Source organism: Lygodium microphyllum, chromosome 12, assembly GCF_053477565.2.
Source record: "Lygodium microphyllum isolate KBCC chromosome 12, Lygodium_microphyllum_v1.1.10, whole genome shotgun sequence".
Taxonomy (NCBI): domain Eukaryota; kingdom Viridiplantae; phylum Streptophyta; class Polypodiopsida; order Schizaeales; family Lygodiaceae; genus Lygodium; species Lygodium microphyllum.
This window is the reverse complement of record NC_141146.1, coordinates 153974118-153990726: the sequence shown is the minus strand read 5'-3', so window position 1 is coordinate 153990726 and position 16609 is coordinate 153974118.

Below are 16609 nucleotides of genomic sequence, written 5' to 3'. Positions count from 1 at the left end.
TTGCCGAAACATTTTGGCACATTTTTAAACCCGGTGGTAGATCTTGGTATACTAGGCTTGATGTTGACTCTCATGTGTACTAAACGACATATGGGTCACCACCAAGTGAGGAGGGGCCCCTCACTGCAACAACCGAGGGCACCCACGTCTCTTTGGTGGTGACTCTCATATGCACCAAACTCCCTATGGGTCATAACTAAGTGAGGGATGCCCCTCACTGGGACCGAGGGCCCCCCGCATCACTTGGTGGTGACCCCCATGTGCACCAATCATCGTATGGGTCACCACCAAGCGAGGGGGGCCCTCATTGTGATAGAGGCCCCCCTGCCCTCCTTGCTTGGTGGCGACCCTCATATAAACTTTTTCAGAGGATCCCCATCACTTGGAGGACTTCCCATAGCTTGGTACCTTTAAGGTATTTTTGGTACTATTTGGTACTTTTAATTTGTGAATTAAAATATTGTATGGCATTTCCATCACTTGGCAGACGGCCATCCCTTAGTAGAGACCCCCCATTGCTTGGTGGTGACCCTCATGAGAACTTTTTCAGATGATCCCCCATTGCTCGATACATTTATAGTATTTTTTGTGCTATTTGGTACTTTCTATTTTTTAATATAAAATATTGTTTGGTACTCTCCATCGCTTGGCAGGCTCGCATCTCTTGCCGGGGGTCCCCCATCTCTTCATGGTGACCCTCATATGAACTTTATCGGAGGGCTCCCATCGCTTGGTAGTTTTCGGTATTTTTGGTACTGTTTGGTCCTTTTTATTTTTGAATATCAAATATTATTTGGAACTCCATGGTACTATTTGCTGCTTTTTGCACACCTTTATTGCACACATTATAGTGCATTTTGCACCCAACTATTTGTATATTTTGATACCTCTCAAAACATTTTGATTTATTTTTTTGTGTATTTTGGTACATTGTGATTTATCTTTCAATGCTTTTTGATAATATTGGTAGTGTTTGGTACTCTACTATGATGACATTTTCATATTTGTCTTGCAGATGGAATGTGATTTGCTCATGGCTAAGAGTCAAGGGGCTCACATCGAGAGAATTTTCTTAAAATGTTGATTGCAAAATTAGAGGAAGGCAAAAGGTTTGCATTGTTTCCTAAACCCCAAGTTGTGGATGAAGGCAACACAATCCATGTTTTGGGGGCTTGTGCTAATTGTGGGGAGTCTTTAGACTGTGCCTATGCGGTGGGTTCTTTCATGCTTGCTTACAAGCACTACTACCACCCCCTGTGTTTTGTTGCCACACTCATGACAAACAACACTTGTGTAAAAACTGAATGCAATCCTCAAATCTCGAAAGTGGCCAAGAATTGGGCACGCAAGGGATATATTCAGGAGAGTAAGTAACTATTTGTTGCTTTCTCATACTGTTTGTCTTTTTCTTTTCCTCTTTTTCTATGGGTCATCTTGCTGAACTTTATGGATTGTGGGGCTAATATGGTGTACATAGACAACCATGCTGCAAACAAGAACCCAAAGGGTCCCGGATATGACTCTAGTGATGTCAAGGAAGAGGTACTTGGGGACCCTAAATCAAGCAATGACCACGGTGACACGGAAATGCATGCAGAATTACCCACTATGCATGCAGAAATACCCACTAAGCCTATTGTGTCTGTGAAGAGTAGAAGGGGGAGCTAGAAGGAGAAGAGGAGCTTGCTACGATTCCTATCTTTGGAGTGCTGAATGGGGAGTTAGAAGGAGAGGAGAAGCCTGCTATTGTTCGTGTCTTTGGAGAGTAGAAGGGGGAGCTGGAGAGAGAAGGGGAGCTCACTATGGTTCCTAAAAATGAGCAGAGACCACGTGTAGATAATATATAACTCAACCACTTTTGAGTTTAGCTATTTGTTTAGTCTCCTACATTTACCTAATTTGTCAACTTATTTTGTAGCCCTAAGATCCTGGTGGCTCGAAGAGGAGTCTGTAGTAGAAAGTAAGCTTCCAGGTGATGTTTTTCCAACCAAGGGCAGATTGATAATCATTGATTTCAATGCGGTGCTCTTGAAGGAATCAATGGGACCTTTTAAACAGGACTGGTTGTTGGAGGGGTCCAAACTAGTTGCAATTACTAAGGATTATTGTATGGTGAGACCTAGAGCCAAACATTTCCTACTATCATTGGGGGCCAAAGCAAGTATCATGGTTTGGAGTTGTTGTAGCAAGCCAAAGCTGATGCGAATTTTGTCTACATGCTTCCCCTACACACTTGGCAAATGATAAAATTCTTACAAGTAAAGCTACTTAGAGGCCATTAGTATTTTTGTGTCATTCTATAGTCTTTCTATTGATTAAGTTTTACATTTCTATTTTCGTATGAGCAAATGTATTCTCTTGGAAACATTGTGAAGTGTGGTGAAAGAGTTTTCTCTAGATCCCTCATGTTGACAAGCAACATTGGAACAATCTTGTGTTATTAAAGAGCTTTAAAAGTGTCGGAAAAACACCCTCGGTTCGATGCCAAGAATACCATAATCTTGGAGGACTATCATTACAAGTCTCTAAAGAATGAATATGCAAACCATTTAGCTATTTGTTCCTACATGCCAGAGGTTGAGCCCCATAGCAGTCCATTGTATTTGATGGGTACTATTGAACCCTAGCTTCACGGGTGGATCGAAGATCCCTACCCACTAGCCTACAGTAGGAAACACCCCATGTATGATGTCGAAGATGACTTGTCTCTGGTGGTGACAAATTACTTCATTTAGAAGGAGGGCTATTTGTATCAGCCCAAAAGGCCAAATGTATGAGTTGTTCTAGTTGGTTTTAAGGTCATTAGTATGAGATCTCTTCCTTAGTCAAAATTGTCTAAGGTGCTAGTTGCCAATCCCAACCAGGTCTTTAATTCCTGTACACATATGGTTATTCTCTCTTCATAGTACTGAAATTACCCCTCAAAGGCTAACTATAGCATGAGTTTGTCAGAAACATGTCTTCTTAACTTTTCAAAAATTGAAGTTGAAACTTCTTCACAATTTGTAATAGAGTTCCATGTTATTAAAAGCGATTACATCTCAAGGTTATATTTAGTTGTGGAAATGTTTATAGGAGGAAAACTTTAGACAGTGTGTTTAGGGCCATGATGGAAAGATGTAATATTTCTCCATCATTAAAAGGGATGAAGTATATATTCTTGTTGAATTTCCATGGAGCTATTGACAACTTGTCTTAGTATATGCTTGTATGTCTATTCAAGTTAGAAGAATTTTCTTAGTGGAAAGAACATTCTATTTTTGTTAACTTGCTAGAAAGCACATTGACTCTACTTGGTTGGATTTGGAATTATGTGCAATAGTATGTTTGTTAGAAGTTGTCTTATTATCAAATGTTTGGGAACTTCTTATTTTGGTTAGGGTAGTGAGGTAAGGGTTTACTTTGACCTCATTGTTATTTAATATGTGCAAAAAAGTATCTGTTGAGTTTACATGACATTAGTGAGCCTAAATTCTTATGTGGTAATATTTTCTAAATTGAGCTATCTTGTTTGAAATTCTTAAGTAACAATAAATGCACATGGAAGCTAATGTTGATACAATAGTTGATGAATTCTAATCAAAGAGAAGCATGTTTCTATAGAAAAAATGAAGTAAAGCCATCACCATGATTCACGAATGAAGATACATATTCTTATGCCCCCACCACTCATGAGGGGTTGAAGTTGTTTTTGGTGGAAAAGGAAACCATAGTAAACATGCCCCTAAAATGGAAATTTGTCAATGCATTTGGGATTTGAGTGGGCTATAAACCTCAAGCATCAACCACAATGCCTATCTGTGCATTTGAAGAACTATGAAGAAATATTAGAGTCAAACTTGAAGCAATTGAAAAGAGCCCCATTCTTCCACTCGATGGACTATAGTATTTAGACTCATCCCAATTGTATTGTAATCCCATGAAGGCTACCTTCATCTATGCTTGAGTCTGATGAGCTAACATCCTTACCTTTTCCTTATCTAGCTAAACCATACAACCTATGATCTGGGCATGGTTGATTTCATTCTCTTTTCTTATAGCCTCAACTTCTTGCAACTTGTGGTGATGCGATGTTGTAGGTGTGGTGATACATGCTCATCTTCTGGCTTTTATAAATATCAATGTTGATTATGGTATTATAATATGCACTACAAGAACTATCACACAACATAGGATAATCAGAGAACCAAAAAGCCTCATTCTCCATGTAGGCACTAGATTGTATGATTGCATTGTGATTATGTGGTCCCTCGATGTTGTGGGTGGCAATAGGTGGTGATCTCTAGGCTTTTAAAATTTTCAATGTTGACTACGGTATCTTGGGGAGTTATGCTAAGGAGGTGACTATCGTATTGATATGGCCCGTTATCGCTTGTTGGTGGTGACCTTCATGTGATGTGAACCCCCCATGGGTCACTACCAAGCAAGAGAGCTCCATCATCACAACAGTGGAGTTCCCTCCCACCACTTGGTGGTGACCCTCGTGGGTGGCAAGGGTGAGCACCACAAGTGCCAAGTGTGATACGATGTTGCCGGAGGTGATCTCTGAGCTTTTAAAAATGTCAACATTGAGTGACTATGGTATCTTAGGAAATCATGTTTAGGAGGTCACCATTGTGTGTAGAGGGCTCCAAATGGGTCACCACCATGCGAAGGAGGCACCTCCCAAGGGAATTGTGACCTGTTATCACTTGGTGGTGTCCTGCATGTGGTGTGAACCCTATATCTGTCCCACCAAGTGAGAGAGCCCCATCCCAATGGTGAAATTCCCTCCTATCACTTGGATGTGACCCTCGTGGGTAGCTAGTATGAGAACCACATAATGACAAGTGTGATTATAACAATGTTCCATCCTAGTATTAGACAATAGCCCTATGTTATAGAACCCAACATAACTTTGGTATATTCTAAAACCAAATGTCTATTCTAGGATCAAGAAGAGTGCACAAGGCATATAGGGTATTGAAATATCCCCGCCCCCTCTGCGCATAGGAACCCCCCTAAAAAAATAAAATTAGTTGAAATTTTTTAATATTCTCCCCCCGTCATTGTCAAATAGGTGGTGGGGGGAGGAAGAAGTAGATGATGACGGGAAAGAAGGAGAGATGATGACGATGAAGAAGGAGAAGAAGGTGATGATTATGATGGGGAGGCCACATGGCCTACCACCCCCCAGGCCACCTCACCCAGTTTGCAAACTCCCCGCTGCCATACTCGATGACAAGTGGTGGGTGGGGGAGACACCACCACCACCACTCCACTTCCTCCCCACCTTCCCCCCATTATAAAACCCCCCCCTCCCCCCCCCCCGGCAAAGGAAGGAGATGTCTAGGCAGGCTGTCAAAGAGATGAGAGAGAGAGAGAGAGAGAGAGAGAGAGAGAGAGAGAGAGAGAGAGAGAGAGGGAGGGAGAAACTTCTGGAAGGTTCCAGAAATTTCCTCCCACAAGAGTTCACATGCACTAGGCCGCATTGCATATAGCCCCACCCTCCATCACTTGCTCTTGTTCGGGAGGCCTTGATTGCAGAATCCCTGCTCCCCTTTCACAAAAATTCTTTGCAAGGTTAGGTAGTCCAGCAAGGTCCTCTACCAAGGATGTGCACGGCTAGGCCATTTTTTGAGACGCCTCGATTTATCGATCAAATCCTTGGCCAGGGATAATACAAATCCTCATTCTAGTCGAAGCTGAAAATATGGCTCCTAAACAAAGAGTGGCACGCACCAATGGTAATCCCACATCCAACAATATACAACATTGGGTATGGATAATTCATCTCCGAATACCTAGGTACTAATTGCCATCTCCTCTATTCATTGAGTCATACATTATGTCGCATTGGCATCTGCTTGAATTCAATTAAATGAGTAGCTCGAATTTATTTTTCAATGGTTAATGAGCTCGTAGGGGATCATAGGATAATTCTTTCTGCATTAGGTCCACCATAACCATAAATGACCTTACATAGATTTATGCATATGGCGCATTGAAATTCGCACAAATCCTTGTACCCAAATAAAATCATTGGAAGGAATAAACTTCATCTCAAATATTTGCAATATTGAGTCTTCAAAGTGCATGTATCAAGAGAAGTTAATTGCACCTAGTTGCTATGCAATAAATCCATACATAGCATAAGCAGCATATAAGATTCCAAGGCATTGTCGATTCCCCGTTCTTACAATTAGTAGGTATGTTTTTGCCACATTGAAGGGGTATGTTAGCCTTGCACACCTGTCGGATTTCATGGTAAGCAATCTAGCCTAAAGGAAATTCATTTTAGAAACTCTATATCTTTGCCCAAGCTCTTGCTAATATCACAAACTAATAGCTCATGTTTGATAGATTGGGATCTTGATGATGTTCATAGTTAGTACAAACAATGATCATAAGGATTAAAACTAAGATGCCTTGAGAGATCCGTCTAATAATTACTATGTTTATCAAACCAATTCGGGGTTAGGCTAGGTATAAACAACAACTCCAGGCCTCAAGGGCAAGTGGAGAGCTCAAGGATTAGGAAACCCTAAGTCAAAGTAAAGGCCAATACTTTTATACTTATTGGGACGAATGTTGGGTTGTCGTTCAATGGAAGTGATCAATAGACCCTACAACTTGTATAGTTGTATGAGACCTTAACACATGCCTTAGCCAAAGGAAGGAAGTGTTAAGAAAAATTTTGCGTAGTATCGCTCTTAGATCCCAAGGGGGAGAGCGAATATACGGATGGAAATGTTATCGCATCTATTCTTGCATTGTTTGGAAAAATACAATTGGTTTTGTTGGTTGATCAAACAACATCTTAAATGCTTTTACATTCAACTGATTTGTTGGATTATTGTTTGGATGATTATTCCAAGTGCTTGTGATTGATGATAAATTCATGACAGGGGTCTGTGATGACAAATTGCCATGGGGATAAAGGAATGTTTTTTTTGGAAGATGACATTAGGACTAACTACCTTGACTATGCTTGACTCATAAATGATTTAACTAAGGAAAGGTTCTTTGTACGAATGGATCATCTCCACGATCATGCACCGCAGATCAACCCGAAAAGGGCACTGCTCGATTCATGGGCCGAAGATCAAGTGGTGCAAAGGCCAACCACGGGAATAATGTTTTACTCCTAGGAAGCTTGCGGGTCAGGTGGAGCTTTGGGCACTTGGAGCTCTGGACACCCCTTGCCAAGTCCGGAATGGAGTTGAAGACCTCCGTGGTCCCAACGTTTGTGGCATTGGAAGATCCTATTCTAGATAAAGGATGGAAATTGTGGTGCCATGTGATTTGGACCAGTTACTTTTGCGGAGCAAAAGGGACATATAATTTCTCCTGTATGGGCAGGAGACAAAGATTAACTTGAAGAGAAGTTGAGGAACTTGTTTGTCAAAAGGATTGCTTGCTCTGTTTTCATGTCTGTTCTATAAATTACGCAAATAAACCCTGTTCCCTAAAAGGCCTAATTAAGGAAGCTGATTTTAAATGTTACACATAAATGTGGTAGGACCTAATTAAATAACTAAACAATGCCTATTGAGGGAAGCAGGTGGGCATGACCCCCAACAGGCCCATCCTACGATAGGGTGGTCTCAGAGAACTGGGATCTTACACAAGGTTTTACTGATATCCAACCCTTAGAAATTGTTAGGTTTTACCGATATCTGAACTGGAAAGCTTCTCACAAGGTTTTACTAATATCCAACCCTTAGAAATTGTTAGGTTAGAACCTCGATTCATACAGTTTTAAGAGACCGAAATGGAACTATGCCCTACGGGTAGAGAGGTTGAGCAACGCATCCCTCTCATTTCCCATTCTCTTTGAACCAAGTGCGGCATGGATCTGCTTCGGCTTGGGTATCTCTGCATAAAATAGGATATCCAAGACCCAACACTAGAATGCTGTCACGAGACCTTGTCCACTAGGAACCCAATTTTCAGGTCGATCCCAGTGGATTCGGTGCCGCGAACATTCCGTTGGGAGGCAAACTCAAGAAACCCTATGCAACAAACCTCATAGCATTCCATGGGAGTGCCGGGTAGCATCACTTCGATTCATCTCTCGATGGACCGCTAAAAACGTGCCTAGACAACCACGTTACAGGTACAATGTCCAGGTTGTAAAATAGAAGGTGATGGAAGGAGACAAAGAAACCCCATGTGCATTATATCAATGATAGCATTGCTGCACTAGTTATAGCTTACAAGCACGAGACTTGTTACAACGACTACGAGAGCACTTTTTCCCTACCTCCAGAAAATAGCTCCCACAAGGTGCAATTGCCTAGAGATTTTGCCATCGCACCAACCATCTCCAGATTAGCATTTGCCTTGGCAACTCATCTAGTATCATCATCTAGGCTATCAATTGCACCCTCAGCTATCCCTATGTTCGTACTTGCTCCCTCAACAATCTCTTCATGGACCTCTGACCCTATATCCTTGTCCATCAGGTTTCTGCAACTGTCAAGAACCATGTCCTCCGTGGCATCTTTTGTCTTCTTCTCAGCCCCCTTATTGTCCCCTTCGTCCCATCAATAGTAGCCGCCTCCCCACTTTTGGTATCAATAGCATCTGAATCCCCCTTGACCCCAATGACATGTGGCACCATCTCATTGATTGAAGAGTCCTTCTTAGCCCTAGTGTGCTCCACATCTGGCACGTCATCCTCAATGTTCTTAAGGTCAACACCACCAACTCATGTCCAAGTCCCGTGGCACATCTCTCACCTTCTCCATGTATTGTATGACTCCTCAAACATGGGATATTTCACATTATCTACAATCTTTTCATCTTTTATGACCTTAGTCACATGTTCCTCATCTGCGTAGTAACCACAGGCAATCCCAAACACATGATCACACTGAATTAGCATTGTAATCCACATATAAAATAACCGTAATGGATAACTATGCCAACTTACTCTTCACATTGTCGTGCCCAGTGATTCATGCCTTTGCCACCGCAGGTACTTCAACATTGCACCCTTCTTTCACACAAAACCCAATGCTATGCAGAAGTGCATTGAAGCAAAGGGGTGGTATTGATGTCAATACTCAAGCATGAAGCTGCCCACAACATGTGCCACTTCCAGTGACTCCCCGCACATAGCACAAATCCCAAACACATGGATAGTTCTATGTTTGTCTACAATATGTGGCCTAGGGAAGAGGGTGAACCTCTTTCCCTTCTTCACATCAGTGATCATCTAGTTGACAAAGTCCATGTGGACTTGCCCTTCCTTGCAAGAGGCCTCTAGCTTGTCATACTATGACTACAAGTGAAAGAAATAAAGAGGATTAAACTTACAAAAACAAAACATCAAAGGAACGAAGCAACAAGTACCAAAACTTTCAACCATTATACCAATACCAACCATTGTTGCAATGACCACCAATTTATCAAATGTACCAAATGTCCCCCTAACGATACCAATAATAGCTACAAACAACACCAAAGGGAACCTTTGTATAAAAAATAGCATGATGAAGTACCAATAAACATCAAAGGTACCAAAGAGTACAATAAAACATTTAGTACCAAAGGAATCAAAAGATTCCAAATGTACCAAATTCAACAGCCTACATTGTATACCATAGAGCTTTAAGTACATCGAGTACAAAAACCACCAAAATATACCTAAAAGAGACAGATGCAATATCAATTAGCTTTTTAGTAATGAAAATAGCCAAAGAGTACCTAGAAGCTCCAGATGGCACTGAAACGGTTTCAAAAGCAACAAATGTATCCAAAAATACAAAATGCTACAAAAGATTTAAGAGGAGGTACTAAAAAGCACCTACTGCACCAAAGGTTCAAATAACATAAAGGTTTCAAAAAACCACCAGAAAAGCACCAATTGCAGCAAAGGTTCAAAAACAATGTACTAAGTTCTACCAAATGCTTCAAGTACCAAAGAGTGCAAAAACCACCAAAATATTCCAAAAAGAGTTCAAACACCACCAAATGTTTCAAAAACCACCCAAAAGCACCAATTGCACCAAAGGTTCAAAAAGAATGTATCAAGTTCTACCACATGCTTCAAGTACCAAAGAGCTTAAAATATACCAAAGAGTACAAAAACCACCAATATTTTCCAAAAATAGCATGAGGCAATATAAATAAGCTTGTTACTGATGATGACGAGAAAAATCAAATAGAGTACCTAGAAAGACCAAATGGTACTATAAGGGTTTTAGGAGTACCAAATGTATCCAAAACAACCAAGTGCTCCAAAACGATTAAGAAGCAATAAAGCACCAATTCCACCAAAGATTCAATAATCCTAGAGTACCAAGTGCATCCTACATTTTTTATGTGAACCAAATGCAACCCCTAAACCTAATGCACTAACAAAGAGAACCAAATGTATCAAACATGACCAAAAGTACCAAAGAGTACAAGAAACACCAAAATATACCAAAAGAGCCAAAGTTTGTACCAATAAGATTTTTAGTAAGGAGACTAGTCATAGAGTTCCAAGGAGCACCAGATGGTACTGAAAGGGTTTCAAGAGTACCAAATGTATTCAAAACCACTAAGTGCTCCCACAAGATTAAGAGGCAGTACTAGGGACAAACCAAGACAAAGTACATTGAGTATACCTCCTCAAGCTCACTCTTGTCCCAACCGTTTTATGTTCTCACACTGACCTCAAGATGTTGCAACATTCATTAGCTTGCTCCTAGGTCAACGTCCACCTCCTTTACCTCTGCATCATTACATGAAATTTGCTACCAAGGTGCACTTCATACACTTTAATGTCATCCTTTATGCACTCGGCTGTTGAATTCAACCCCTCATACTTGAGCAATGCCTTCTTCTTTTGTTGGATTGAAGCCTTCAACTCCAACAGCCTATTCGGTATACTATCGGTCTTGCTAGGTATCCTCTCCAATAATGACTCTAAGTCAGCAATATAATCACAGACCAGCCCTGCATACCCAAACCCTGGCTTTGTACAAATCTCACTAACAAACTTTGCAAAGCAAGGCTTCTTTCCGAGAGGGACATTGGTCTGAGAGGCACCATCCTCCCTTCTCCATGTCTCAATCTTCTTTTCAACCCCCTTAGCCTGCTCATGCACATCTGAATCACACTTTCCCCAAACCTAGCATGCCACTTTGTGGCCTACAAGGTCTTCCATCCCATCATGGCATCGCTCAAGTGCATAGCATCATGAAAACCTGGTTGTGATCTCACCACAAGATGAAGGTGCTTGATACAATTTGTGGAAAATCAACATGCAATCTTTTGCCAAGTGAGGGTGCATGTGGCTCATGTAGATCTTTGCACCTTTTTGGTGCTTGTGCTTGAAGACAGTCAATCACTAGTCTTCATAGAGGGTGTCTTTACCTAAGTCCTTTAGACGCACCCCTTCTAGACTCATGCCATACTCCTCATGCAGCTCCTCTATCATATAGCAAAATTTGCTCAACTATGGCTACTCTTCCATTTTATTTTTCCTTGAGGGGGTTAGACATACCGTGGATCTCTTTTGAAAGTAAATTAGTACTTATTGTATATAAAATTTGGGATGATGTTAGACACACCTCCCTGACATTATTATTAGCTATTGCTCATCACTAAGGCTGATGGCGGAGGCAATGTAGCTCATTTTCTTTATCAAAAATTGGTAAAGATGACCATTAGTTTGGTCAATTCTAGTTTCCACCATCTACAATCAAGTGTGCAGAGAACCTTAGATTCTTAAAACAAGCTATTCATAGCAACAATTATAGTTGACCCTTCCAGTGTGTTGATCAAGGCATAGGCAATTGCAAACTAGAGAGTTGCAAATTGCTTTGGAAAGTCTACTAACTTCTCACTCTGCCCACAAAGCACATCCTTCTTCATGTCTTCATATATGTTTTGTGAAACCAGACACAAGCTCAAAGAATAACCTTGCCATGACATCTTTCCTATAAGGTCTTGTAGCTTCTCATAAATGTATTTGCTTTGTGGTTGCTTTTTGTGAGAGACTAAAAAGGATTGAGTGTTTCCTTTGGCATCAATCCACCAACAACATCCTGGCTTCTCCAAGCCTTATTTGCAACTTGCATGACTTCAACCTCTCATGCATCCTCTTGCATTTGTGCTACTATATAAATATTAGCTATGTAGATGTAGGCTGAAGTAACAATTTTATCTATCTCAAGGATACAATCAAAGTCTCTTAAGCCTCGTGGCCAACTTGGCCTACATTGGGAAGAGCTGCAATTTGATTGTCATGCATATGGAAGGCTGCAGACAAAGGGAGGGCACACATGGTTGCAATTTTCAGCACTAGTTGACTCTCTAATTTGTAGGTGGTTTTCTCACCTCCTAAACACAATTCTCACCCTCACCACATATGAGGGTTGTGACCATGTGATATGAGGGCCCTCCACCATTGAGATGGGGATCTCTCGCTTGGTGCTGCCCCATACTAATGAGCTCAATCCATCAACCTAACTTGGTTATCATATTTGAATTTAAAAAAATTGTTAAATCTCTTTGCTATGTTGTCTCGCAATGCATGGGATTCAATCCACTTTCCACAATCATTTGTACACATCGAGATGTACCTATTTTGGGTGTACTTTGTTGCTGGTCTAATTGGTCCCACAAAATCTATCCCCTACTTCTAGAATGGCTCCAAAGGTAATGCTAGATGATCTTTCATTTAATCCTATGATTGCAATTATCCCTCCTTAAGGCATGCAACACATTGGTTGGTATGTTCTTGTGCATCCTTTAGTAATGTTGGCCACGATAATTTTGTTTGCATTATTTGTCTACTTGTTATTTCTCTAGAAAAGTGACCTTCTATAATTCCTACATGTTCTTCCTCAAGTACTACAAACTTTTCAAATTCAAATATGCACCTTTTGGGAACCTGATCTATACCTTTCTTATACATAACACCATATCTAACATGGAAAGATGTGCTATGTAGTGCTAAGTTGTTGAGATGTCAAGCTCAACATGTGTAGACATTGATGATGGACCACCTGGCTAGATGGGTCCGCATGTCTACACTTAGCACATCGATGGTCATTATGATCCTCACATGGCATGGCCATAGACTTACTACTTATTATATTTAGTCTATTGTACCTACCTACAACTGGCATAGCTATAGCGCCAGTTGATTAGTATAGTTAGTTATGCATTGTTTGACTCAGTAGGCCACTTTCCTTTATGTTGTATCTTATCTATACTTTGTGTATATTGTATTGTGCATGGAAGAAGGATATAAAAACTAGTAAGAAAATGTTTTGGCCTCCATCTCTCTTCTTGCGTGTATGGTGTGTGTTTGGCACGTAGCAACTCAAGTAAGTCCCCCCACCACACAATTCTTAACATGGTATCAGAGCGGTGCTATTGAGAGAGGCTGGTTTTAAAGGCTGAGGTAAAGGAGAAGAAGCAAGGATTCGAGCAAGCAAGCAATGGGCAAGAAGCTCTCCCATTCTTTCACTCTTTCTCTTGGATAGTGCCTCTAGAGACAAGGAAGTGAAAATCTCAAATTGCTATGAGATTTGGTGTGTGAGTAGAGCACTGTATATTCTACATATTTGCCCTTCGAGGCTTTCCCGCTGCTTTTTTGGACATCTAAGGCTGTTTTAGGACCCGTTTTGGATACATAAGGTTGCGGATAACAATTTTAGAACATACTACAATTTTGGCTGTGTCGACCGAAAGCGGGTGCACAGGTTACAGGTTTCAAGTGTGTAAGCTTTGAGGTATTTTTCAGGAAGTAAACATAAGTTTTGTTTGCAAACAAGTTGCAGATTGCAGGAATTATTGAGCAATCAATGAAAAAGGTTGCTTGGTGTACTATTGTGCACTTATTGTGAAAGGTTACTGAAGACTTGCTTGCCATTTTGTATCATTTCTGTGATACTAGCAGAGAACAATGGAAATCCCATCATTGAGAAGCTGGACAATAACAAATACTAGCAGAGAACAATGGAAATCCCATCATAGAAGTTCTGTGTGACGAACTTCCTTATTGGAAAGGGCCTTTATGAGTTCATTTCAGGTGAAGAAAAGGAGCCAGAGCAAGCTAAGTATCCCTACAAGTGTAGATGAATTAAAGGCATAGAAAGAATGGAATGTTTTTAAGAATATGTTTTTAGTAGACACAAAGGCACGAAAGATTCAACTCAAGCAAGAGTTTAATACTTTGAAGAAAGGGAAAATGTCTCTTAATGAGTATGTTTTGAAGGTGAGGAGCATTGTAGATGCTTTGGAAATGATTGATACAATGCTTGATAATGATGATTTTATTTCATCTACTTTGGGTGGTCTTAATAATGAGAAGGCTTGGAAATCATTTGTCACTTCTGTATATGTATAGAAGCCATTCCCAAATTTTGATGAGTTGGTCTCTCTCATGATTATCAAAGAAATCAATATGTAGGGTGACTCATCAGAAAGAAATGGTAAACAGGTCCAAGTATTTTACTCAAGTTCAAGAAGGAGATTTGGTAGATCCTCTTTGGGAGGCCGTGGTATGGAACATGCTCGTGATAACCAGCAAAACATGTTAAATCAGCAATTCGGTGAAATTCATGTTTTAAGAGGCCATGAAAACTTTAGAGGTAGAGGGAGCTCTATAAGAAGAGGTTGATAGTAGATATAGAGGTTTTGGAAATTCTGATACTATAGTTTGCCATTATTGTGGCAAATTAAACCATATTACAGCCCATTGTTATGCTAAGAAGGATGATATCCACAATGGTAAATTACAATAAGGAAACTATGCATCGTCTCAAGACAGAATGAAGACAAAATCGAGCATCTATTTGTTATGCACCATATGACAAATGCTGTTATAGGAAAGAGGATATATGATAATGTATGATATGTCGATTTAGGTGTATCTAATCATATGACCACTCATGCTAAATGGTTTGGAGAGATGCAGATTATGTGCAGAGACAGGTGATGATTCATGCCACCCAATTTCACACATTGAAAAGGTTCCCTTGTCCTTACATGATGGGTAGACAAAGAGTCTATCAAATGTATTACATGTACCATCGATTATAAAGAATTTAGTATCTGTTAGTCAAATGAAAGAGAAGGGTTACATGTTTGATTTAATGCAAAAGCTTTTTTTGTAGAAGACTTCAATGATAAGTGCAGGTTGATCGCAAAAGGAAGTAGAGTTAGTTGCATATTCACTTTATATGCTGGAATTTCTGCAACGAATGTTGTTATGTATGCTAAAGAAAAAGGAGTGGTTGCAGACATTGAAATATGGCATAAATGTATTAAATATGCCAATGTACAAAGGCTAAAATTAATGCAGTCCAAAGGATTGGTTATAGGGTTGCTTGCTTTTAGAGTTGCAGAATTTCATAAAGTGTGTGAAGCATGTCAGTTTGGTAAGTAGGCAAGACAACCTTTTTCACATGATGGAGATGTAAGTAAAAACATACTTCATGTTGCACATACAGATGTTTTGGGGGTCTACACATAACATATCTCTTTTTTGTCAACAAATACTTTGTCACGTTTATTGATGATTGTCAAGAAAGTTGTGGGTATATTTCATGAAGGAAAAGAGTGATGTATTTGAGCACTTTAAAACTTTCAAGATTATTGTTGAAATAAAAATAGACTTGAAAGTTAAGTAATTCAGATTAGATGGAGGGGAAGAGTACCACTTTAATGAGTTTAGTACATTCTTGAGGTCTCATGGAATAAAGAGACAATTTACTTATTGCAGGTACATCCCACAACAAAATGGGGTTGCAGAAAGAAAAAATAGGTATATTGCAAAAGTTGCACAAGCACTAATGTGGCTGAAAAAAATATGCCAAAAGGTTATGTAGCTCACCATTATGCTTATATGGTAAAGGTAGTTGAGGATGTCGAGCCCACTTATTTTAAGGATGCTATTGGTCATGCTCGTTGGGATGCAGCAATGAATGAGGAGATGGTTGCATTAGAAGCCAATAAGACTTGGGATTTGGTACCCTTGCCTAAGGGAAAGAAAACTATTAGCTATAAGTGGGTTTACAAAATCAACCATAATGTAGATGCAGCAATGGATGAGGAGATTGTTGCATTAGAAGCCAATAAGACTTGGGATTTGGTACCCTTGCCTAAGGGAAAGAAAGCTATTAGCTCTATAAGTGGGTTTACAAAATCAAGCATAATGTAGATGGTTCTGTTATCCGATATAAGGCTAGGTTGGTTGCAAAAGGCTATGCTCAAACATATGGCATAGATTATGAAGAGACATTTAGTACGGTTGCTAGGATGGCAACTATTAGATGTGTGATTGCTTTGGCAATAGCCAAAGGTTGGAATTTACAGCAAATGGATGGCAAGAATGTCTTCTTGCATAGTGAATTGCAAGAAGAGGTGTATATGGAGCAGGCAACACGTTATGAGGATTTAGAGCATCCACCATATGTGTGCAAGTTAAAGAAAGTGCTCTATGGGGCTCAAGCAAGCACCTAGAGCATGGTCTGACAAGATTTGAGAGTATCTTGTCAACATTGGCTTTTATATTTCTGATGCTGACCACTCACTTTATGTGAGAAAGGGAGATGCAGGCTTGGTCATCATAGTCATTTGTGTGGATGACTTGATTATTATAAGTGAACAGTGACAGTGG